The 26,359-nt window shown below is 38.7% G+C and overlaps 1 long non-coding RNA gene across 8 annotated transcripts in view; it reads left to right on the forward strand.

Annotated features, from left to right (window-relative positions):
* The window catches only part of LOC149199156 (uncharacterized), a 129,904-nt gene that overhangs the window by 79,135 nt on the left and 24,410 nt on the right, over positions 1-26,359 (forward strand). The window lies entirely within an intron of this gene.

Genomic DNA, 26,359 nt, shown 5'->3' on the forward strand with positions numbered 1-26,359 from the left:
TACTTAGAAAGTCTGTCCACAACCACCATGATGACTGACTTGTTGCCTGACTTCGGAAGACCTGTAATGAAATCCATAGAAACCTTCGTCTAGATTGAGGCCAAGATGGGCAATGGCTGTAATGTGCCTGGGGATTTGATTGTTTCTCCTTTGTGGCGCTGACACACATCACACTCAGCTACAAAAGTAAGAATGTCCTTTTTCATGCTTGTCCAAAAGAATGAACGTCGAGTGCGAGCATAAGTCTTCTGAAAGCCTGAATGGCCTGCAGTGGGAGATGAGTGCAACTCTGCCAAAATGCGACTTTTGAGGGTGGATGTTGGTGATATCACTACTTTGTCCTTGTAGCGAAGAATCTCATTTTGCCAAGAGTGGCCCGCTATGGAATTTGGATCCACTTGCAATTTATTAATGAGTTGGGAGAGCAAAGGATGTGAAAACCATTCCTTGCGAGCCTCTTCAATCTACTCTGGACTGGGAAGAGAGATTGCTAGCAGGGTGCTTTCCGCCTCAAATTGGCGTGATAAAGCATCCGCTACGACATTTTCGCGCCCTTTCTTATAAATTATCTCATAATCATATCCCAACATTTTGGCTAGCCATTTAGTTTGTTGTGGCGCGAATAGGCGTTGCTCCAAAAAATATTTAAGGCTTTGATGGTCTGTGTGGATTTGGAAACGCCGCCCCAATAAGTATGGTCGCCAGGTATCCACTGCATGTAAGATGGCCATCATCTCCTTCTCATAGGTAGATTGTCCCAGATTTGTTCCACTTAGTTGTTGGCTAGTGAAGCCAAGGGTCAACCTTCCTACATTAAGACAACCCAATACCTGTACCTGAAGCATCACATTCAATCACAAAAGATTTGGTGAAGTCGGGTAGTGCCAATACGGGAGTGGAACACATGGCATGTTTAAGAGCTATAAATGCCTGTTGCGCTTCATCATTCTAGAGGCATGAATTTTTCTTGAGAAGGTGAGTGAGGGGTCCATAATTGCGGACAAATTTGCGATAGTAGCCGATGAGACCCAAGGACTTCGGTTGAGGTCAATCTTGCATTGCCTGGATCTTTTTGGGGTCCACCCTGACACCTTCACGCCCCACAGTGTGTGGCCCAAATACTCAACTTCTTCCATGCCAAAAGAGCACTTGGACAATTTGACAAATAATTGATGCTTCCGGAGCAGTTGCAAGAGAAAATCTACATGCTGAAGATGTTTTTCCCAGGTGAGGCTGTAGATGAGGATGTCATCAAAGAAAACAAGGACAAATTTTTTGAGATATGGTTTTAGCAAGTGATTCATGAGGCTCTGAAAAGTGGATGGGGCATTACAGAGACCAAATGGCATGACCAGGAATTCATAATGGCCTTCATGAGTTCGGAAAGCAATCTTTGGAATGTCTACTTCTTTCATGCGAATTTGGTGATAGCTCAAGCGAAGGTCGAGCTTAGTAAAGAATTGAGCCCCATTTAGTTCATCCAGCAAATCATCAACAACCGGGATGGGAAATTTATCTTTGATTGTCAGCTTGTTGAGGGCCCTGAAGTCTGGACACATACGCCATTCCCCATCTTTCTTGAGCACCATGACCACAGGCGATGAATAAGGACTAATGCTAGGGCGAATAACACATGCTTCTAGGAGTTCCTTGATGAATTTTACAATTTCATTCTTTTGGGCGAAAGGATATCTATATGGGCGCACATTTGGTGGTTGTGCCCCTGGGACCAAAGTAATGGTATGATCATGTTCCCCTCTCGAGGGTGGAAGCTCATGAGGCTTGTCAAAGACCGACAAATGGTTGTTTAAGACCTGTTGCATCTCGGGATGAATATGAAGAGAAGTGGGTTTGAAGGCTTGGATGGCATTAAATTGGGCTATAACTCCATGGTGGCACTTTTTTAACAATTTTTCCATCCTATGCTAGCTGATGATAGAAGGAGCACTTGCCTGGAGTCCGCGGAGGGTATGTGTGTGGTTATTATGCTTAAAGCTCATATATAACTCCTGGAAATCCATTGTGATTGGGCCGAGTGTGCAGAGCCATTCAGCACCCAAGAGAATGTCACACTCACCCATGTTGATGGCAAACATGTGGGTCTTTAGGTGATAATCCCCCATTTGAAGTTTGACATTTTCACAATGGCCTTCAGATTTCATTGTCCCCCCATCAGCAATCTGGACCTGGAAATTAGAGATTGCTCTGACAAAACAATGCACTGCTTCAGCAACTCTTTGATGGATAAAGTTATGCATACTGCCACTATCAATCAAGACTATTACAGGGCGATGCTTAATAAAACCTTTGATTTTGAGAGTTTGGGGAGAAGAAATTCCTGCCAAAGCATGAAGTGAGATAACTGGTTCTTTAGGTGTAGCTGGAAGCTCGTTGTCCTGCTGGTTGTCCTCATCTTCCTCCTCTGGTCCTTCAAATGGTGGGGCTTCCTCAGATGAATTGTGATCAGTAGCATCAATTTGAAAGAATTTGGGTTCCTTGCATTTATGCCCCAGGGAGTATTTCTCATCACAATAGTAACACAATCCTTGCTTTCTTCTTTCCGCCATTTCCGCTGGTGACACCTTTTGAACCTTAAGTGTTTGGGTAGTGCTCAGAGCCTGGGTGGGGCGACCCTTGGCTATATGAAATTTGGACGAGTCAACTGTGCCGCTAACGCGCGTTCTACTTCACGAGCTATCTTGTAAGCTGCCAGGCATGAGAATGGGTGTTGTAGTCGGACGTGGGCTTGTATGGCGTCTTTGAGACCACTGACAAAACATTCCAAGTAGAATTGTTTTGGTAGACCTCTTGTGTGGAAGGCTAATGCTTCAAAGGCTTTAATATATTCTTGCACTGTGCCTGTTTGTCAGAGCTTAGTAAGACGACCCAAAAAGTTGGATTCATGGTCAAAGCGATCAGAAAGGGCTTTTGAGAATATCTGCCAAGTCACGGGCCTTCCATAGCAGCGTTGATGCCACTGCCACCATCGCCATCTTTCTTGGTCCAAGTACATTCTTCCCACACTTAGCCTAGTCACATCATCTCTGATGTGATTCAATGTGAAATATTGCTCCATTTGTGCTAGCCATGTGGCCGGATGAGAGCCATCAAATTTATACATATCCAGCGTGGGTGGTCAAGGCTGGGACTGTTGGTGGTTTCCATAGCAGTGAGGAGAATGGCTAGACTTGCCCTCAAGGTTTTCATTAAAATCATATGCCTCCGATTGTTCCCCCGACTTGCCCTTTGTGATTGTGTCTTGTAAGGTCTGGATCTGCTTCGTTAATGCTTCCAACTTGTGTTCAAGGGTGTCTATCTTCTCATTGGCCATAGCTTGAGCTCTGGTTTTACCATGCACAGATCTGGTGCACTTGTTGTTACTGTGAATTTTTTTTTTTGGGACCACCCGAAATTTTGAGGCTGACAAGTGAATGCTACCACCTTGCTCAGCCCGTCGACCTGATTCTTATGGGTTAAGTCTCCTATAAGCGTCCCGGGAGTGCCTCAGGCTTTTTATTTTATTTTTTCTTTCTTTACGGAGTTTTACTCCTCGCTTAGGAATACTGCAATAGCCGATTTCCAGAAAAGTTAATTCTTCCCAATGTCCTGCGAGAATCACGCCCAAGTACAAGAGCCACACAAATAGTCAGATCTGTTGGCGAAACCCTCAACTGCAGAGTATGAGTAGAAATGTGGTAGTGATCGAAACCCTGTTGCTAGATCTGAATGGCGGATCTGATTGTTGCGACTGCTACCGAACCCAAACTACTGGATCTGAATGGCGGATCTGATAGATCTGATTGGCAGATCTGATAGATCTGAATGGTAGAACTGATTGTTGCGGTTGCGATCGAACCCAACCTGCTAGATCTGATTTGGCAAAGATGATGTGTGATCGAGAGAGAGACAAGGAACTAGGGTCTCAAGGAGTGTTAAGTGCTACAGATCTCAATATACATAAGGGTCCGACAGTGGTACTCGGCCCAATCTTTCAAGGCATTAACCAAGGAGGATCAATCGTACCCTTAGCCGTACAACCCGACTACCCTATCGTACGTGCGAGTAATCTCCCCGAGCGCTGTTCTCGGTGTACTGTAGCAGCAAGACGGTCGACGGTTTATCTATGGCGAGTTATCAAGAGAGCGTAGGGGGCTTCCGATATACCCAGAAGGTACTTGGAAGACAGTCCGTGCGTGGTTCTATCTAATACGCTACTACTCGAAGGGGTACCCACGGGGTTACAAGGGAGTCCAACAAGCGTGACCACCTCTTGTATTTCCTGCATGCATGCCTCCCCAAATCCGCAGGTTCATGCGCTCAATGACAGATCCCGTGGTTTGCCGAAACACATCTCTAGCCAAAAAAAATTCTGCTAAAAATGGAGATCCCACCGAACTAGGAAAGTGCTCTGATACCACTTGTTATGCTCTTGACCTGCGAGAAGATACTAGAATACCAAATATGTGAAGAAATATACCCAGAACACAGAACAATAAGAAATAACATCATGTATTTTATTATTCGAAAAGGAAAGCAATGTTCACTTGCCTCTTCGAGGGGGCAACCTCCAATAGAGCTGGGCTCAATTACAAAATAAGACACGATGCTCCTCAAGGAGAGACACTATCCTTTATATAGGATTCATACATGCAATACCATGGGTCAGTGCCATGATTCTTATTGTTGAGATTTTCTGTTTGGGATGAAATAGGAAAAATCTCAGCTGGTGACAACAATAGGAATTCAGGTCCTAGATTAACTCCAGGTTGTTGGGAGGGAGTTAATGTCTCCTATATTTGATGTGAGGGAATTAATGAGGCTGTTAGATTCTCTAGGCTATATAACAGGCAACCATTCGGATGTTTGCTAAGAGAGTGTGAGGCTTTCATGATGTAATCTCCTAATTTGATTAATAAACTTCTGATGCCTATGTTTGGTGGACGTAGCCCAGATTGGTTGGGTGAACCATGTTAAAAACTGTGTTTATGTACTTGATTTATTTTGCTGTGTGTTTTATTGACTTGCTGTGCCTCTGAATTCCAACAATTGGTATCAGAGCATGTTGGAGGTGCCTGGAGAAGCTAACTGGAGGCGCTGCGTGCGTGACTGCTGATGCTGGCGAACTGTGCTGGTGCGGGCGTGAACCTGCCTGCATGTGAATGTTGTTACAAGTTCATTACTGTGCGTGGAGCATATCATCGTTTGCTGTGTGGATACGTGGAACGTATCATCCTTTGCGTTGCTGGAGGTTCTGTTACTGAAACGTGGTGCTGTCCATCACATGGTTTCAATCAGATAGAAGCAACGTGTTGCTGCATTGCCGCAGAGTTCACATCCTATATAAAACTTTCTGCTGCGAAAGCATTCCACGGTGGAATACCTTGCTGCCAAAAACGTGAATAACTGAAGGTGCGTTTTGCTGTGCGGTGCGCCGAGAAGGTATGTCTCTCATATGTGGAGCGCTGATCATTGCTGCTTTGTAAAACGGTGTTTCAATGTTTGCAACGATGGTAATGGATATAAAACAGTGATATAAAACAGCGTGTAAATGTATTGAAAAACGTATGCGCAGTCAACAACGTTGATATGTTTTAACACGACGTTGATACATATGTTTTTGAAACCGGCGTGAATGGATTTGAAAACGATAGCAGCGTGTATATATATATTGAAAAACAACGTGGGCATGGGCTTGGAAATATATATATGCAACAGCGTGGTCATGTGAATTGGACATATATATAGCTGCAAATTGGGTTCCTTTTTTTAATTGCTTTCATATTGTGAATTGGTAATTGAATGCACTTGAACGTATATTTGTTTTGCGTGTGGGTTTTTTGTTTTGCTGTGAGCGCCGGTTTTCTGAGGAGCTACATAAAGCCTGAACTTTGCTTACGGATATATGAAACTGACAGTGGCAAGAATCGTTTGCAAACTAAATTCTGGTTGTTTTATATATATTTGCTGGTTGTTTAAAACAGTTAAATAAAGGCAAATAGAATAAAGACAGTTCTCATATAAGTGCAAAGGGCAGTTTAAAAAAAAAAAAAAAGGCACAGGTACAAAAGGCATAGGCAGTTTTTCTTTGTTGTGTAAAAACAAAGGCATAGGCAATTTTGTTTTTTAAATTGCTGGTATTTCAAATTGAAATTGGAGATTCTTTGACGAGATGGCCAAAACACAGAGTGCCCGTTTTGAAATAGAGAAATTTAATGGCAAGAATAATTTTGAGATTTGGAAGGTGAAGATGCACGATCTGCTGGTTCAACAAGGTGTGGCGAAAGCACTGTTGGGGAAAAACAAAAGACCTCCTTCCATGACGGAGGATGAATGGGATGAGATGGACGATAGAGCTCTGAGCGCAATTCGGTTATGTCTGGCAGACGATGTTCTGTTCAACATTGTGTCAGAGAAATCCGCCGCAGGCTTGTGGTCAAAGCTTGAGAAGCTCTATATGACGAAATCTTTGACAAATCGGATTCTCCTGAAACGGCAGCTTTACGGTTTGCGGATGAAAGAAGGTACCTCAATTGCTGATCACCTGAATGTTTTTAATACCTTGTTGGTGCAATTAGACAGTCTAGATGTGAAATTTGATTCAGAGGATAAGACAATAACTCTATTGTGTTCATTGCCTGAATCCTGGGATCACTTTGTTACTTCCATAAGCTTTAGTACATCAAATATCCTTGAATTTGACGATGTTGTTGGAGTCTTGTTGGCTGAGGAGACGAGGAAGAGGTCGAATGCAGACACCTCTACATCAGAGGTAATGATGGCCAGAGGTCGCTCACGAGAGAGACACTCCGGGGGAAAGCATAGCGACTCTCGCTCAAAATCCAAAGGAAAGAAGCCAAAGGTGAAGTGCTGACATTGTGGCAAGGCTGGACATCTGAAAAAGGATTGCTGGAAGCGAAAGCAGGCTGCTAAAGAAGGTTCTTCGACAGAAAAGAAGGAAGCCAACACCACGGATACAGGTTCAGTATCCGGTTCAGGTATGAGTGATGAGGTATTGTCAGTTAATATTTCAAAACATGATCAACATTGGTTGTTAGATTCCGGGGCATCTAACCACATGTGTATTCATAAAGATTGGTTTAAAACATATAAATCAATTGATGATGGTGTTGTGTACATGGGTAATGATGTAACATGTAATATTGTTGGGATTGGAAGCATACAACTACAAATGTTTGATGGCACAACCAAAATATTAACTGATGTGAGGCATGTACTAGATTTAAGGAAAAATTTGATTTCATTAGGAGCACTTGATTCAAATGGATATAAAACTGTAATTCAAGGTGGAGTTATGAAAATCTATAAAGGTATCTTACTAGTGATGAAAGCTAAGAAAGTAGGAAATCTATTCAAGTTAGAAGGTAGAACTGGGTCAGATCATGTGTCTGTGTCTGAACATGACGGTAGTTCCATTCACTTATGGCATCAAAGATTGGGGCATATGAGTGAAAGAGGATTGAAAATTTTGGCTGACCGAAAGTTACTTCCTAATCTAAGATCTGGAAAATTGGATTTCTGTAAACATTGTCTGTTTGGTAAACAAAGTAAACAAAAGTTTAAAACAGACAAACATACTAGTAAAGGCATACTTGATTATATCCATTCAGATGTGTGGGGTCCAGCTCCTACAGCGTCATATGGTGGTTCGTCTTATTTTGTATCATTCATTGATGACTTTTCTAGAAAAGTATGGGTCTACATGTTGAAAAAGAAGTCTGAAGTTTTTACAGTTTTCAAGCAGTTTAGAGCATTGGTAGAAAACAACACTGGTAGAACTATAAAATGTTTAAGAACTGACAATGGTGGTGAGTTTTCCTCCAAGGAGTTTGACAGCTATTGCAAGGATGCAGGGATCGAGAGACATAAGACCACGGTTTATACTCCTCAGCAGAATGGAGTTGCTGAACGCATGAACAGGACTCTTCTAGAGAGAGCAAGGTGTATGCTGAGTAACGCCGGGTTGCAAAAGGAGTTGTGGACGGAAGCAGTGGCAACAGCCTGTTATGTGATAAACCGATCTCCATCAACGGCAATAGGCTGCAAGGTTCTGCAAGAGGTATGGACAGGACACCCTTGTGACTATTCTAAACTCAGAGTGTTTGGTTGTGATGCATATGCTCTAGTGCCTAAACATCAGCGAACTAAATTAGATCCGAAATCGAAAAGGTATATCTTTGTTGGGTATGGTGATGGAACAAAGGGATTTAGATTGTGGGATCCTACTACCCGCAAAATCATCATCAACAGAGATGTAAAGTTTGATGAATCCTCTCTTGTACAGTTAGATGTAGATAGAAGATTGAAACAGGATGATGTATCTGATTTCCAGCATATTCAGTTTGACAACATTTCTAATGATAGTCATAATGACCATAGTTCAGATTCTAGTCATGAACAGGTTTCAGAATCAGATTATGAACAGGGTTCAGATGGAGGACATGAACAGGTCTCAGATGGCGATCATGAAGAAATTCCTACAGTTGATAGACAACCAATTGTGGAAGCACCAGAAACATTCTTAAGGAGGTCTACAAGGATCAAACGCCTTCCGAGAAGGTATGATGATCATGTTACTTCAGTTGCTTTGATCGCTAATGATGATGAACCTTTGTGTTATCAGGAAGCTGTAGAAGGTTCAAATAGTGACAAGTGGAAAGCAGCCATGAAGGAAGAAATGATGGCCTTAGGTAAGAATGGCACGTGGGATCTGGTTGAACTTCCCAAAGGCAGGAAAACTGTGGGGTGTAAATGGGTTTTCAAGCTGAAACGGGGTGTGAATGATACAGAAGACAGGTACAAAGCGAGACTGGTTGCAAAAGGGTTTTCTCAGAAAGCTGGCATAGACTTTCATGAGATTTTTTCGCCAGTGGTTAAAATTGTTTCAATTAGAATTGTGTTAGCATTAGTGGCTTTGTTTGATTTGGAGTTGCAGCAGTTAGATGTTAAGACTGCATTTCTACATGGTGATTTAGATGAGGAAATATATATGGAACAACCGGAAGTGTTTGTTCAGCATCGCAATGCGAAATTTGTCTGCAGGCTCAAGAAGTCATTATATGGCCTGAAGCAGTCGCCTCGGCAGTGGTATAAGAAGTTTGATTCTTTCATGTTGAGTCAGAAATATGTAAGAAGTGAATATGATCATTGTGTTTATTTTAAGCAGTTAAATAATGGCATGTTCATTATCTTAGTGTTATATGTTGATGATATGCTTTTAGCAAGCAAAAGCATTGAAGAAATCAACAGGTTGAAGACTCAGATGGCAAGGACGTTTGATATGAAAGATCTAGGAGCGGCAAGACAGATTTTGGGCATGGAGATTTTCAGAGACAGGGGCAATGGTAAGCTGTGGCTATCACAACAGAAGTATGTTGAGAAAATACTTTTGAGGTTTGGTATGAATAATGTGAAGCCTGTTTCAGTCCCTTTAGCTTCCCATTTTAAGCTTTCTTCGAGTTTATGTCATAATACAGATGAAGAAAAGGATTATATGTCTCGAATTCCTTATGCCAATGTAGTAGGATGTTTGATGTATGCGATGGTGTGTACGCGACCAGATATTTCTCATGCAGTTGGGGTTGTCAGCATGTACATGGCAAATCTGGGTAAAGAACACTGGTTAGCAGTGAAATGGGTGCTTCGGTACTTGAGAGGCACAAGTAGTTATTGTATTTCTTACAATAAGAGTAGTGAATTTGTTTGCGGATATGTTGATTCCGATTTTGCAGGTGATTTGGATAAGAGAAGATCAACTTCAGGGTACGTCTTTACTCTTGCAGGTGGAGCTATAAGCTGGATGTCAAAGCTACAGAACATTGTTGCTTTATCCACTACTGAAGCAGAATACATTGCTGCTTCGCATGCTTGCAAAGAGGCGGTTTGGTTGAAAGGTTTGCTTGGTGAGTTTGGTAGGTTACAGGATAACATCAGGTTACTTTGTGACAGTCAAAGTGCAATACATTTGGCTAAGAATCCGGCCTATCATAGTAAGTCAAAGCATATTCCAATCAAATATCATTTTGTAAGACAGGTTATCACTGAAAGGGGAGTTTCTCTTGAAAAGGTGCATACAAAGGAGAACTGTGCAGACATGTTCACGAAACCAGTTTTGTTGGAGAAGCTACGCTGGTGTTTGGCTTCTCTTGGCTTGCAGAAAAGATAAAATAATAATAACAGGGCATCAGGCGAATTGTTGTCAAGGTGGAGATTGTTGAGATTTTCTGTTTGGGATGAAATAGGAAAAATCTCAGCTGGTGACAACAATAGGAATTCAGGTCCTAGATTAACTCCAGGTTGTTGGGAGGGAGTTAATGTCTCCTATATTTGATGTGAGGGAATTAATGAGGCTGTTAGATTCTCTAGGCTATATAACAGGCAACCATTCGGATGTTTGCTAAGAGAGTGTGAGGCTTTCATGATGTAATCTCCTAATTTGATTAATAAACTTCTGATGCCTATGTTTGGTGGACGTAGCTCAGATTGGTTGGGTGAACCACGTTAAAAACTGTGTTTATGTACTTGATTTATTTTGCTGTGTGTTTTATTGACTTGCTGTGCCTCTGAATTCCAACACTTATTAATACCATCTATCTAATACCATGGCCCATTTGCAACTAACTATGGTCCATTCTTTAAATGAGGGTCAACCACTTACAATTATTAATATGGGCTTTATTGACTCTTTAACTAACTATAACTATGACTCGACCCTATTACATAAATAAGGGGGTTAGGGTTGGACCCTAACATAGGCTCTTAGCCAGGGCAAAACCCCTCTTCTAGGGGAAAACCCAACAATTCTCTTATCTTCTTTTAGAGAAAATTAGAAATGTAGAAAGATTTTCTTATCTTAATAATTACAATAATTACTTGTGATTTCTTAGCATTCTTATTAACTTCTTTTAAGTCTTCTTTTATCTTCTTATCATTAAGAACTACCAAAATATAAATGCATGAAGATCAAAACAACAAGGAGACATGATGTAGGCTCAGCTCTTTGCCAGGGCAAAACCCCTCTTCTAGGGGAAAACCCAACAATTCTCTTAAATTCTGCTTCTAATCAACAAAAGTCAACCTTCAAAATTGCTTCAATCACAGATTTCGACCCTCCTGCATCAAAATTTCAGCCTCTACTACAGACTTGCAATTTTCAGCCCCTTCGGTAACTAAGAATCTCGCACATGTGGACTAGAAACAAGAGAAAATGATCTTCTTTCCTTTGCTAAGGTTCCTCCTTTCTTTGCTACGATTTATCTTCCTTTTTCAAGCCTTTTTCTTCTCTTTTTCTTGCCTTCGCACTTCCTTGGATGCAGATCGAACTTGTTGCTTGAAATGTCTCACAATAGGTCGAATGGACTACTATATATAGTGGTTGAAGCTTGAAGCTCCCTAATGAAGCCAACTTGGTGGAGAAGGTTTACATGATCAAATTACTTGAAAATAATTTTTCTTCTTTGATACAAATGCCCAATAATGGCCTAGGACATGATGACAATGACAATGACTCATGACACAAACCCAAGAAGCACGCAATGGGTGCTTAGACTTAGAAACATAATAAATTGAGCATGAAACCCATGCTTATAGAAATAATTTTCTTTTGATTTTTACAATAATTTTTCTTTCTTTCTTTTGACAAATACATAAGAATTACATCATGTTTTGAGCTAGACAATAATTAAGAAGACTGGTACTAGTTACATTTCTCAACAATGTATACCAATTCCTTTTTGCAACTGAAGAACTAGCAACTTGAGATAGTAAACGCATGGCAAGAGTGCGTATTTTTGGTGCATTATCCTCATACATCCTCCACCATCCATTCAGAGTTCTTTGTGCCATACCCAGCGAATCTTCCTTTGCAACTTTAGAAATGTGGGGCTATTGAGCAAAGCAAAATCAAGAAACTGTTCTTGAAATATGGTTGCTTGCTTGTGGTGTATACCACTTTTCTATGGCATCAATAAAACCTTGTTTCACTTTAGGGCTATTGGTGAAACTCTGCCTTCCCTCTACAATAATTAAGAAGACCGATACTAGTTACATTTCTCAACAATGTATACCAATTCATTTATGCAATTGAAGAACTAGCAACCTGAGATAGTAAATGCATGGCTAGAGTGCATATTTCTGGTGCATTGTCCCCATACATCCTCCACTATCCATTCAGACTTCTTTGTGCCATACCCAACAATCTTCCTTTGCAGCTTTAGAAATGTGGGGCTATTGAGCAAAGCAAAATGAAGAAACTGTTTTTGAAATATGGTTGCTTGCTTGTGGTGTATACAACTTTTCTATGGCATCAATAAAACCTTGTTTCACTTCAGGGCCATTGGTGAAACTCTGCGTTCCCTCTCCACATACCACTTTTGATTAAGTGCATAAACGACCATATGAACAGGTGTGTTTAACTTGTTCCGTCTCTTTTCTATCAACTTTTGGAGTTCATTAAATAACCCCAAAGAGGGCTTCCTTTGACGAATGAGCCTGATCTTTCCAATCATGCTATCAATTTGACTCATATATTACCCCAAGGAAAGGGTAATTTGAATTTGCATACTTGATTAACTTTGCTATTGGTGCAGTGAAAGAGAATGTATTTCACATCAACCCACCATTCATCATTCAACACCAACTGCCTTGCCTTCTTTCCCTGATTTGTTTTGGATTCCCCCCATGCAGAGCACCCAGAAATTATAATAGTTGTCTTTAGGGCATGTTATACCTCTAGCATACGGTCAAGAAGATATAGTAGGTGGCATATCTTGTATTTCTTGGTTTCAAGAACTCCTTTTTTGCATAAATCCCATAAATATCTAGAGAGACATGGTGGTTGCGAATGAACATTTGCACCTCTTGCATCCAAAATAATGCGGGTGATTCAAGAAATTTTACCAATGTCTTTGAGTGCATTATTTAAAGCATGCACACAACAAGGAGCCTAAAATAGATGGTTGCACCTGCTTTGAATCATCAACCTTGCAGACCTACAAATTGGTGCAATATCTGTGATAAATCGAACTACGTTTGTAGGACCAATCTCCTCAATTCCATCTTTTAATACCTCATAATGAAAGGTTGCATCCTTCATATTTCCAGTACAATCAATTTCCCTTAAGAAATATGGTCAAGTTGGAGAGGTGACAATGATATTCAACATAGGCCGTTTTTGAATATTTGTCCAACCATCCATGATGATTGAACATCCATATTCAACCCATCAACCCATGATTTTTTAAGGCTTTCCATCAGCCTTCAATCTTTGTGACCCCTCTATCTAACAATGATGTCCTCAATTTATTTAACCAAGGGGTTGAAATGATGGATCTATTGCAATGACTTTTTTCATCATCTCTTTGTATTGAGGGGAATGAGTGGCATTAAATGATATTTCATTGGTAAAGAAGAATTCAGCCACTGCATCCTCTGCCTCATTTTTGCATTGCACAATGAACGACTCTGTCACAACAACTTTGCTTCAACTTTGCCTTTTTTACTTGAACTAGATTTACTAGAATTGGAACCCCCACACAAATCATATGAATCTTTTTCATTGATTTCTCCCCCACATAAATCAAATGAATCTTTTTCATTGATTTCTCTTTGAGAGTAAACTCCCACGTAAATCAAATGAATCTTTTTCATTGATTTCTGTTTGAGAGTACTCTTGTTTTGTGCTTAATTTTTTTGGTATTTTCAAGAAAATATGGGTGTCCTCCATCTCTACACTGCCACCTGTGGCAGCCATGCGAAATTTAGTAAGTTCAATTCTCTTTTGCAATGGACAAGTGCATGCCTTTACTCCATCTCCAAGAATTGCCAAAAGATGTTGGTAAACTCTAGTGTAGTTGCCCTTAAAATTATGACCACAAAGGTTGCATGCAGCGTACCCAATCCTTTAGACCACCATTGTTTTGCCTTTACTCCATCTCCAAGAATTGCCAAAATATGTTGGTAAACCCTAGTGTAGTTTCCCTTAAAATTATGTTCACAAAGGTAGCATACCCAATCCTTTAAACCACCATGGTTTTTTTTCCTTATTCTTGGTGATTTTTTTTTTGACAAATTGAAGCAAGGGTTTTTTGTGTTGATTGAAATAGCTTTTTTTTTGTTGTCCTTGCTAATGTTTCACCTTCGGGTTGATAAATTGTGAAGTATTGCTGCCCATTTGATTTGTTTTTAGAGGTGAGGTTTGAAATTAAAAGAAAATGGCATTACAATTTAAAAAAATGCAATTAGATTGTCTAAAAATTTTAAGAAAAAATTGAAATTAAAAATCTCACAGTAGAGTAAATTTTTTTCGATTTTAAAAAATTTGTTTTAAAATTTTAAGAAAAAATTAAAATTAAAAATCTCAGACCAATAGAGTAATTCTTTTTTTTTAAATCGTCTCACAATAAATTGAAAAATCCATTTCTAAATCTTAGACAATACACTAAAAAAACTGTCTTACCTATGAGTTGTGACCTTCGCTCATTGTCTCAGACTTTGCCCTGTCGCTTGAGTTCTCTAAGCTCTATTCTCTCAGCTCGAGTTCTCTCAGTTCTTTGTTCAACGTTCAATTCTCTGTTTGAGTTCTCTCAGTTCTTAGTTCGCTCGCCGTCTCAATACGACCTACAACCTTCACAACCTGTGTTTACCTGCTCTGCAACCATCGCCAGAGCTCAATTTTTCCCTGTGCTGCAAACTTCACAACCTTCGCCGCCATGTTTACCTTCACCATGTCTATAACAATGTTTATATTCGCTGCTGCCATGTAGTGTAGTCTGTATAATGCGATAGGTTTATGTTGCGATAGGGTTTAGGTTTAGGTTTAAAAATTTGTTTTTTACTTTTTGAACTTTATAACTTATCTTTTCTTTTAAAGTTTAATCTTCATGATATCAAGGGACGTCTTAAGATCCTTAATTTATCGAGGGATGCTTGGGATGTCCCCTAAAAGTCCTCATTTTTTCGAGGGATGGCCTGGGGACGACTTGGAAGTCCCCAAGTCCTTAATGGCTTAGGGATGTTTGGTATGTCCCCTAAAAGTCCCCATTTTTTCGAGGGATGGCCTAGGGACGGTTTGGAAGTCCCCAAGTCCTCGATGGCATCCTTGGTCAATTGACGATGTTTCCGACTTGTTCCAAAGTACACATATCATTGGGACGAAGGAAACACCAAGAATTTTGGTGGGGACGGGTCCTTGTGCAACATTTTGCCTAGAAGTATAACTTTTATAGTGTATCCTACTCTATCTAGGGAAACTAGTTACCTAGAAGTATAACTTTTATAATGTATCCTAAACCATTAAACCTACACTATCTAGGGAAACTACTTGCCTAGAAGTAGTAAACTAATGAGTTTTTTAGCCATAAAAATACTTGAACGGAGTTGGAGTTGATTTGAATTTTGAATAGCATTTCATGTTAATTCCATGTTGAAGTTGAACCATCTATACTTTAAAGGAGTTGATTTGAATAACGTTCCATGTTGAAGTTGAACTATGTTTACCTTAAAGGAGTTGATTTGAATAGCATTCCATGTTGAAGTTGAACCATGTTTATTTTAAAGGAGTTGATATGAATAACATTCCATGTTGAAGTTGAACGATCTTTACTTTAACAGGAGGTCATTTGAATAGCGTTCCATGTTGAAGTTGAACCATGTTGAAGCCTTATTAGGCATAATGCCTAGAGTTGGAATTATGTTTGAGAGTTGAGGTTTGTTAGATGAAAATTAAAATTCCATTTCAGATATCCTTTCAACGATCTTTACTTTACCAGGAGTTCATTTGAATTGCATTCCATGTTGAAGCCTTATTAGGCATAATGCCTAATAAGAATCGAGCTGGAGTTATGTTTGAGAGTTGAGATTTGTTAGATCAAAATTAAAATTCCTATTCAGATATCCTTTCAAGATGCATTGTATGCAATCTCAAACACTTAAATATCTCTAGTCCTTAATCATAGAATTACACACCACTCTTATGCCTCTCTTGATTATGTCTTTGATTTCACCATTCATCATAAGAGTTATGTTTGAGTGTGGGAAAGTAAAGTTCGTACATATATGTCATCTCAAGGATTATATACCTTTAATATTCATTTATCCTCCTAAGGATTATATGCTTCCTTGCATCCTTACACACCTATTATCTACCTTTCATATTCATATATACACCAATGTTTTAAAACTCCGACTCCGACTCGGCCGAGGATCGACTCCGACTCCGACTCCGAAACGGTAATGACTCGGTCGGCTCGATTTCAATGACTTGGTCGTTGTAAAAAATACATTAAATATTTATTTTTTTTATTAAAAAACATAATTTTAAATATTTTAAACATAATTTTAAAGATTTTCATTCATGTTTCCAAACACACAGCATTATAATATAGATGGAAGACAACATATGATCAAAATAGCTCATGAACCAATCCACTATATCAAAATGGTACCCAATGGCAATACATAGTCAACTGTCATACATGATCAAAGACTCAAAACAAAATACAAATAACCAAGGAGGCTAGAAATGGCCTCTACAACAAAAGTAAACTGTGATGGTGACCAGACTGCAATACTAGTACTACTGGGCCCTGGCTAGTAGCTACTGCCAGAGGAGCCAAGATCATCTCGACCAATCTCTGGATCATCATCATCAGAGTCAGACAGGGGGCCCCATGGCTCCTCCTCATCATCATCGTCTCCAACTGCAACTGTAGAAGTGGTACCAGTACCACTAGCAGGCTGTGCAGCAGATGCAAGCTGAGATAGAGTAGATATGCGGCTGCGCTTCTGTCGTGGCTGAGCAGAGGAAGCACCTACAACTGGAGTCCTTGCTGGCTGTGAGACTGAGGCTGGTGGATTGGGATCTGCATTCAACTGAACAGGCTGAAGTTGAACAGCATCTCTAAGTTCAGCTGATGTCTCCAGATCTATATCTACATCAAGATCCTCATCAGGATCAAACTCTGGTGGACGACTCTCCACTACCCAATCTGATGTTGGATCAATGTCTTCCAACACAATGGGATCTGAATCAGGTCTTTTGTTCAGCAATTGGTTTCATCTGAGCCGAAGGTTGTATTGGACATAAACTAGATCATTCAACCGTTTTTGATCCAAACGGTTTCTCTTCTTTGTGTGAATCCTCTCAAAGACAGACCAATTGCGCTCACACCCAGTTGCACTGCAAGTTTGACTCAAAATACGAATTGCAAACATTTGCAATTCAGGGCACTGGCCACCAAAGGCCTCCCACCATTATGCTGCAAAAAACATAAGAGTGTAATGAATTATGAGTTAGATGAAGGCTGAAGCTCAACAAAATTACAAATTATATCTAACTTTCAAATTATAAATGATTTAACAAACTTTAATAAAAAAAGTAAAACCATTAAGAAATTGAAAATTGAAATTTTTGTTTACCTGGCTCATCTGCTTCTCTTGCAGTCTTTGCTAGGTTCTTCCCAAAGGTACCTGATGCATTGCTGAAGGATGTGACCTGTCGATGTATCTCCAGCTGATCAGACTCCGATGGGATCATGCGTTCAATGCAATCAACCAGTCCATCTCTGACCTCCCCCCTCAAAGCTCCTGACTCCTTAGCTTTATAATGATACCGTGGGTTCAAAAAATACCCAACTGCATGTATAGGGCGATGGAGTTGATTGTTCCATCTTTCATCAATGATTGCCCAAATGGGCCCATACTTTGCCACTCTATCCTTGTATGCTGTCTTTATTTGCTCCTTTGCTTGATCCATAGCCTCATAAATGAAGCCCATAGCCAACCTTTCCCCATCCACCAACCACAACACCTTAACTAGTGGCTCAGCAAGCTTCACAATCTCTGCTGCCTTTCTCCAAAAAGTTTCTTCATGGACTTTCCTTTTCAATTCTTTGCCTTCTGGTTTGTTAGACCAATTGCTTTGATTCCATTCATCACTAGAAAGCATCTTTTGCAAGTTTCTATGTTGGGAAAGCATAGATTGCAATGTCAAAAAATGTGTAGCAAATCTAGTGATGGCAGACCTAATAATATCCTTGCCTCCAGTGTGTTTCCTCATGAGACTCAAAACCAGTGTATGATTGTAGATAAATTTGTTATGTTTTTGGCATGATCTACAGTGTTTTTGACACAATCTAATTTTCCAATATCCTCAAGCATGAGGTCTATGCAATGTGCAGCGCATGGGGTCCAAAAGATGGTCTTGTGTTTTTCCTCTAACAGTTTACCAGCAAGAACATAGTTAGAGGCATTATCTGTGATGATTTGAACAACATTAGCCACCCCCACCTCCTGAACAACCTGATCCAATAGCTGAAACAACAAGTGGCCATCTTTTACCTTATCAGATGCATCAATTGATTTTAAAAACATGGTTCCCTGTGGGCAGAAGACAAGAAAGTTTATGATGGTACGGTTTCTTTTATCAGTCCATCCATCTGACATGATGGTACACCCTGTTCTTGCCCATGAGTCCCTGAACTCTTGCAAATACTCATTAATGGATTGAATTTCTTTCTGCAAACGAAACCCCCTTAGCTCATGCATAGTAAGGCCTTTGAAGCCTTTTCCAGCAGCATGTATGGCATCAAACATAGGCTCATAATATGGTGAACGAGCATCATTAAAGGGGATATCAACATCATACCACCATCTAGCTATGTACTCACAAGCAGTCTCCCTCAATTCTTTCTTCCAATGGTCATCTAAAGTGGGCTGAATTTGACCTTTACTAACTTCAGGACCATGTGCATTTGATGGAGAGGAGGGAGTGAAATAACTTTTGATAGTCACATCACCCTTTTTCAAATTCATTCTACCCTTTCCCTTATCTTGAACAGAACCAAAAGAGGGAGGAACATAACGGAAAGGGTTGGATGCCTCAGTTTGAGGGATAGAGGAAGAACCCTCAAAATCATAGTGGGGGTTGGTAGCCATCATTTTTTGTATCTCCCTCTTCCTCCCAATTTCAGCCTGTATCTCTTTTTGCCTAGCCTTATCTTCTTTAAATTTCTCAAAGCTGGCCAACAAATTCTTTCTAATCTCACCAATTTCTGGTGAGGTACATGGGGTAATTTGGCCTCTAATCCTTGCCAAGTGTTGTTTCAGCCTATTAATGCCCCAGGACCTTCCTTAATTTTCTTATGGCAAAATTTGCAATGCATTTGACTATCAACCATTTCAACATATGCCCAAGCAGGATCTCTTGCTCTAGGTGCCATTTTTTGACTAGGAAAACAATCTGAAAATGAAAAAAAAAAAAAAAAAACATTGATTCAATGTTCATTTATTTGACAAAAAACACTCTCTAAGCTTTCTTGATATGCACCTAAAATTTACTAAGCAAAAACAGATTTATAGAGGTGGAAAAAAATACCTCCAGGCACAAACTGCCTCCTCAAGCTTGCTCCAAGAATCAGCTCCTCAATGCTGCTCCAAATGGCTGCCCAAGAAGCTCCTCACTCCAGCTACAATGCTCCTCCAAGACTCCTCACTGCTGCTCCAAAACAAGCTCAAGAACTGCTCACTAATTCTCAAAGAAGACTCACTCAAATGCATAAGACTGCTGTGAGTGAATGAGAGCATTTGGGTGTCTTAAATAGGGTTTGGGAGGGGGAAATGGACCCCAAAAACATTAAGCAAATTATTATAACAGTTTGGGATCCAAAAAATTCATTAAACAATTAAAAAATACCAAAAAAATCATTAATTTTCTGTGTTTAACGCGTGCCTGGCCGTTCCTTTGTGACTCGGCCGAGTCATATCGGAACCGGCCGGGTAGACCGAGTCACACATGACTCAGCCGAGTCATTGAATGACTCGGCCGAGTCATGTGTGACTCAGTCTACCAGACCGGTTCCTTGGCCGGGTCAGTCCTCCACGCATCGAATCGGTTCGACTCGGCCGTTTCGGTTTCGAAACGGCCGGTTTTTAAAACATTGATATACACTTAAGTATTATGGGCTCCCTTATACCTCATGGCTCACAAGAGTTTTTAAACTCAAGTTGGATTCAATGACTATAACACCATCTTGGGAAAGGTAAATTTCTTCATTCTAAATTGTATTCTAGACCTCCTTATGACTTTGCAAGGGATTTTAATTCAGGTTGGGTTCAATATGTTCAATAATTGTAGGCATAAACTCCCTATTCAGATATCCTCTCAAGATGCATTGTTTGCAATCTCAAACACTTAAATATCTATAGTCCTTAGTCATAGAATTACACACCTCTCTTAGCCATAGAATTATACCTCTCTTCGTTATGTCTTTCATTTCACCAGTCCTCATGAGTTATGTTATTACACACCTCTCTTAATCATAGAATTACACCTCTCTTCATTATGTCTTTCATTTCACCATTCCTCATGAGTTATGTTGGAGTGTGGGAAAGTAAAATTCCTAATTATATGTCATATCAAGGATTATATACCTTTAATATTCATTTATCCTCCTAAGGATTATATGCTCCTTTGTATCCTTACATACTTATTATTTACCTTTAATATTCATATATACGCCTAAGTATTATAGGCTCCCTTATATACCTCATTGCTCGTAAGAGTTTTTAAACTCAAGTTGGAGTCAATGACTATAACACTATACCTTTAATATCCATTTATCCTCCTAAGGATTATATGCTCCTTTGTATCCTTACATACTTATTATTTACCTTTAATATTCATATATACGCCTAAGTATTATAGGCTCCCTTATATACCTCATGGCTCGCAAGAATTTTTAAACTCAAGTTGGATTCAATGACTATAACACCATCTTGGGGAAGGTGAATTTCTTCATTCTAAATTGTATTCTATACCTCCTTATGACTTCAGGTTGAGTTCAATGTTCAATAATTGTAGGCATAAACTCCCTATTCAGATATCCTCTCAATAGCATCGTTTGCAATTTCAAACACTTAAATATCTATACCTCCTTATGACTTCAGGTTGAGTTCAATGTTCAATAATTGTAGGCATAAACTCCCTATTCAGATATCCTCTCAAGAGCATCGTTTGCAATTTCAAACACTTAAATATCTATACCTCCTTATGACTTCAGGTTGAGTTCAATGTTCAATAATTGTAGGCATAAACTCCCCTATTCGGGTATCCTCTCAAGAGCATCTTTGCAATTTCAAACACTTAAATATCTATAGTCCTTAATCATGGCATTACACACCTCTCTTAATCATAGAATTACACTTATCTTGATTTCACCATTCCTCATAACAGTTATGTTTGAGCGTGGAAAGATAAAATTCCTACTTATATGTCATCTCAAGGATTATATACATTTAATATTCATTTATCCTCCTAAGGACTATATACTCCCTTCTTACATACCTATTATTTACCTTTAATATTCATATATATGCCTAAGTATTATACGCCCCCTTGCATACCTCATGTCTCGCAAGAGTTGTATTCTAGAATCTATACCTCCTTATGACTTTGCAAGGGATTTTAGTTCAGGTTGGGTTCAATGTTCAATTATTGTAGGCATAAACTTCAATCTTAGCTGTAGAGCAACAAATTATTGTATACCTGATGGTTTGTAGGGGTTGTTAATCAAGGTTCAGTGATTATGCCTAGGATATTACTGAACCATATCTTTTCTACCTTAACCGTATCTTCTCTTCCTTCTCAGGTATAACATGTTTATCTTAGTCAAGATATGACTTTTCCTAGGGTATTGCCCTGGCTTATCTTAGGATATTGCCCTTGCTTATCTTGGGCGAGGTGAATTGACTTTGCTTACGATATTGCCCTAGAAAGTTGGATTCAATGATTGTACACGGCATGAATCACTTTTTATTATAATTATATATCTCATGGCTAGCAAGGACTTAATTCACTGATTATGCACATATTAATGAATCATTGAATCATCATTTTTTTGATCACTTGAGTATAAAGAAATTGTGGGAAGATATGATGAGTTGTTTAAAATTTCCAAAGAAAAAGACATACACCTTGCCCAATTGAAGTACTTCAATCTTTTATTATAGAACAATTTATTGTCTTCTATATTGGCATCCAAGGATTTTGTGAGGCATTTTTTGCGAAAACAAGAAAAAAATGATGGAACAATTTACCGTCTTCTATATTGGCATCCAAGGATTTTGGGAGGCATTTTGTTTCGAAAACGAGAAAAAAAAGAGGGAAATATGTGGTATTGGCATCCAAGGATTTTGGGAGGCATTTTTTTTCGAAAACAAGAAAAAAGAGAGGGAAATATGTGGTATTGGCATCCAAGGATTTTGGGAGGCATTTTTTTAAGAATACAAGAAAAAAGAGAGGGAAATATGTGGTATTGGCATCCAAGGATTCTCGAAGGGATTGAAAAGGTATTGTGTTGTTTTGGCAACGACCAAGAAGGTATTGAAATGGAATTGTGATGTTTTGGCAGCGACCAAGAAATCAACTGTATGTGCAACCATTCACACAATACATGTATATACTGAGAAGCCTTTGAAAGGGTATTGTGTTGTTTTGGCAGCGACCAAGAAATCAGTTGTATGCGCAACCATTCACACACAATACGTGAATATATTGACAAGCCTTCGAAAGGGTATTGTGTTGTCTTGGCAGCGACCAAGAAATCTACTGTATGTGCAACCATTCAAATTTCACACAATACATGAATATACTGACAAGCCCATCCGAGGCAAGCCACAAGATGGTCTTCGTAAACATGGTCGTTATAAACAGTGACTAACAAGCCCACACGTCTGGAACCGCAACATAGTCTTTGCAAATGATCTTCATAAATAGAGACTAAGTCTTTGCAAATGATCTTCATAAATAGAGACTACTGTAACATGGTGGTCTTCATGAATAGAGACATGGTCTTTATGAATAGACTACAGTTCTTCATCTTCATAAACGGAGACCACAAACAGAGACTAGTCTCCATGAATAGACTACGGTAACATGGTGATCATAAATAGAGACCACAAACAGAGACTAGTCTCCATGAATAGACTACGGTAACATGGTGATCATAAATGGAGACTACAAACAGACAACGTAGCCTTCATGAGACTACAGTGTAATGTTTGACAGGGTTTAGGGTGTAAAATCATGGTCTTCATAAATAGAGACTACAAACAGGCAACGTAGTCTTCATGAGACTACAGTATAATGTTTGACAGGGTTTAGGGTGTAAAATAATTGACAAAAGCCCATCAGAAGCAAACCACAATTCTTCGTAAACAGAGGACCACAATATTAGAATCAAACCACATGGGCTCAGAAGCAAAACACAACACGGTTTTCATACAAGTAGATACCACAACATAATGTTTCACAGGTTTTAGGGTGTTCTAATGTCAAGGCTGCAGCCAAAGTTTCTAGTGAGGTTTTTGGATCTTACATATCAACACATGTTGGACTGCAACAACTTGCCCCATTCAGTTGGTGGCCCCCTTAAATGAGTGTGCCATCGAGTTTTCAAATTTTGTTGAGTGAATAGGATGATGTTGTTATTGGGTTATTCGGAGCAACCATAGACAAACTACTTTTTTTGGGGAGTAACATGATGATGCAGTTATTGGGTTGTTACCCTGTTGTTATTTTGATCAACAGAGCTATTCGGATCAACAGGATGATACGGTTATTGGTTTATTCAGATCAACATGTACTTAATTTGATTATTCTTCGGATCAACAAGATGATGCACTAAATTTAGGTGATGGTTTGCTTGTGCTATTAAGTTTCAAAATTTTCAAGAGTAAAAGATCACGAAGTTGTTGGTTCCCACGACTTTTGTATTCAGATGGTGGGACCCTTGAATGACTTTTGGTACACACAAGTGTGTTGGTGGAATGTGCTATAAAGTTTTCATTTTAAGTGTAACTTGGATCATGTAGTTGATGGGGCCCACAGATCTCTAAGTTGTAGGGTTCCACAACTTTTGTATTCAGATGGTGGGTCCTTTGAATGAATTTTGCTCACGCAAGTGTGCTGGTGGAATGTGCTATAAAGTTTCAAAATGTGTGTGTGATTTGGATCATGTAGTTGATGGCCCCCACAACAGTTCTATTCACCTGGTAGGCTTGCCAAATGAATTGTACACGGCCGGACATATGGAATGTACTACAATGTTCTAAAATTGTGAGTGAATACGGTGGGGCCCACAACTAGTTCCATGTACACTGTATATTCTCCAAATGAATTGTACACGGTGTTCACCAAATGGATTGATTTACAGAAAGTTGAAAATGAAATGAGAAAGGGTTTTTCAAATCCTATAAGTACACGCGGCTGGGCATATGTAATGAATGTACTTGTTTCAAAATTTTAAGTGAATAGGATCATGTAGTCATTGTGCAAATTTCAAATTCACTCATGTGGCTTGTACAAAATTGTTGGTCGTGTAGAATTTTTATTTCAAATTCAGTCATGTGGCTTGTATAGAATTGTATGCTGTTTTGAGAATTTTATTTCAAATTCTGCCGTTTAACTGGTATAGAATTGTTTGCTGTTTTGAGAATTTTTGCTACAATGTTGATAACCTCGTTCATTTTACAAGTGTTTTTTCTTAAAAGTTATTGCTAAAAAATATACTTAATTATTGCTAAGAATATTACTCCAAATACTTCTCTCCATGATGCACAGCTAAGAATATTCACTTGGTAAACTAGCTGTTACTAGACGATATTGCATATCTGGAAAACTAGGCTCCTATAATCAAGTTTCACTACAGCTCTCCTTTCGTCGAGAGGTAGCGAGTCAATCGATAGCACGCTCATAAGCCAGCTTGTCGAGCTTCAGATGGAATTGACCTATTTAGCAACATGTGGTACCTATTTAGCAACATGTGGTTCAGAGTGAATGAAGAATGCCTAATGAATGGGATGATGGTTACTGCTTCAACGAGATAGCACGCTCATAAGCCAGCTTGTCGAGCTTCAGATGGAATTGACCTATTTAGCAACATGTGGTTCAGAGTGAATGAAGAATGCCTAATGAATGGGATGATGGTTACTGCTTCAACGAGATAGCACGCTCATAAGCCAGCTTGTCGAGCTTCAGATGGAATTGACCTATTTAGCAACATGTGGTTCAGAGTGAATGAAGAATGCCTAATGAATGGGATGATGGTTACTGCTTCAACGAAAGAGCATGGCGGTTTTCTGAAGTGCTCGTCCTTGTCCCAATAAAAATACTTAGCAATTGCCCCAAAAGGTGAAAGAGCATGGCGGTTTTCTGAAGTGCTCGTCCTTGTCCCCAATAAAAATACTTAACTAGCAATTGCCCCAAAAGGTGCAAAGAGAGGCCGATAGATTTTTTAAATTGGAAAAATGGTATAGAATTTGGAAAAATGATACAATATGTATTCCCTATAGCATATATATTGGCAAATTTAGATCTCATACAGATATTGTAAAAAATGATATTTTAATTTTATGAATGTTTATTATATGTAATAAGTTGTATATATATATATATATATAAAACTAGAGATAATAATTTATATACATATAACAAAATGTTAAAAATAAAAAATATTAGAAACCATCATTTAAATCATTTTAATATTAAAAATAGAGAATGTTAAAAATCACCATTTAAATTCAATTAAAATAATTAGATTAGATTATTATATTATTAATTAATATTTTTTTTAAATTGATTAAAATTTATTTATAATTGATTTTAAATGTATATCTTGATTGCAGTTTCTCCTCATCAAACTCCTCCCTCACAAAACTATAATATATCATCATTATTGATATAGTTAAACTCCTCCATCACAAAACTATAATATATCATCATTATTGATATAGTTAAAATTATTGCTTACTTATTTTCAATTATATATATCATAATTACTAATTTAAAAAAAAATTAAAACTTTAAAAACTCTTATATTATAGCGATTGCAGTGACTGATTTTAGAAATGCTATTCATTATAAAAGTTCACACTTGTTTTTAGAAATGTTGTTCATTATAAAAATTCATACACCTTGAAACTGTTGTTATCTATGTTTACACACCTTGAAACTCCATTTTTGTCTAATTGAAATGAACTACATCCTATATTGCTTTCCAATTCCATCCTAGATTGTTTTCCAATATTTTGGTACACTAATTATATTTCAAAAGTTATTCAATGCTTGTGCTCAGGATATTTAAAAGCTATTCAATGCTTCTACTTAGGATATTTATAGTTTTGTTGCAGCCATATTTTTCAAAAGCTATTCAATGCTTGTGCTCAAGATATTTAAAAGCTATTCAATGCTTCTACTCAGGATATTTATAGTTTTGTTCCAGTCTATCTATCAAGTGATTTTACATATGATGTCTTAGTATAAATTCCCTGTATGCTTGCAGCATAA

This window comes from Pinus tabuliformis, chromosome 2_1, assembly GCF_031772625.1.
Source record: "Pinus tabuliformis cultivar Carrire ecotype Pingquan chromosome 2_1, CPIR1, whole genome shotgun sequence".
NCBI classification, from domain to species: domain Eukaryota; kingdom Viridiplantae; phylum Streptophyta; class Pinopsida; order Pinales; family Pinaceae; genus Pinus; species Pinus tabuliformis.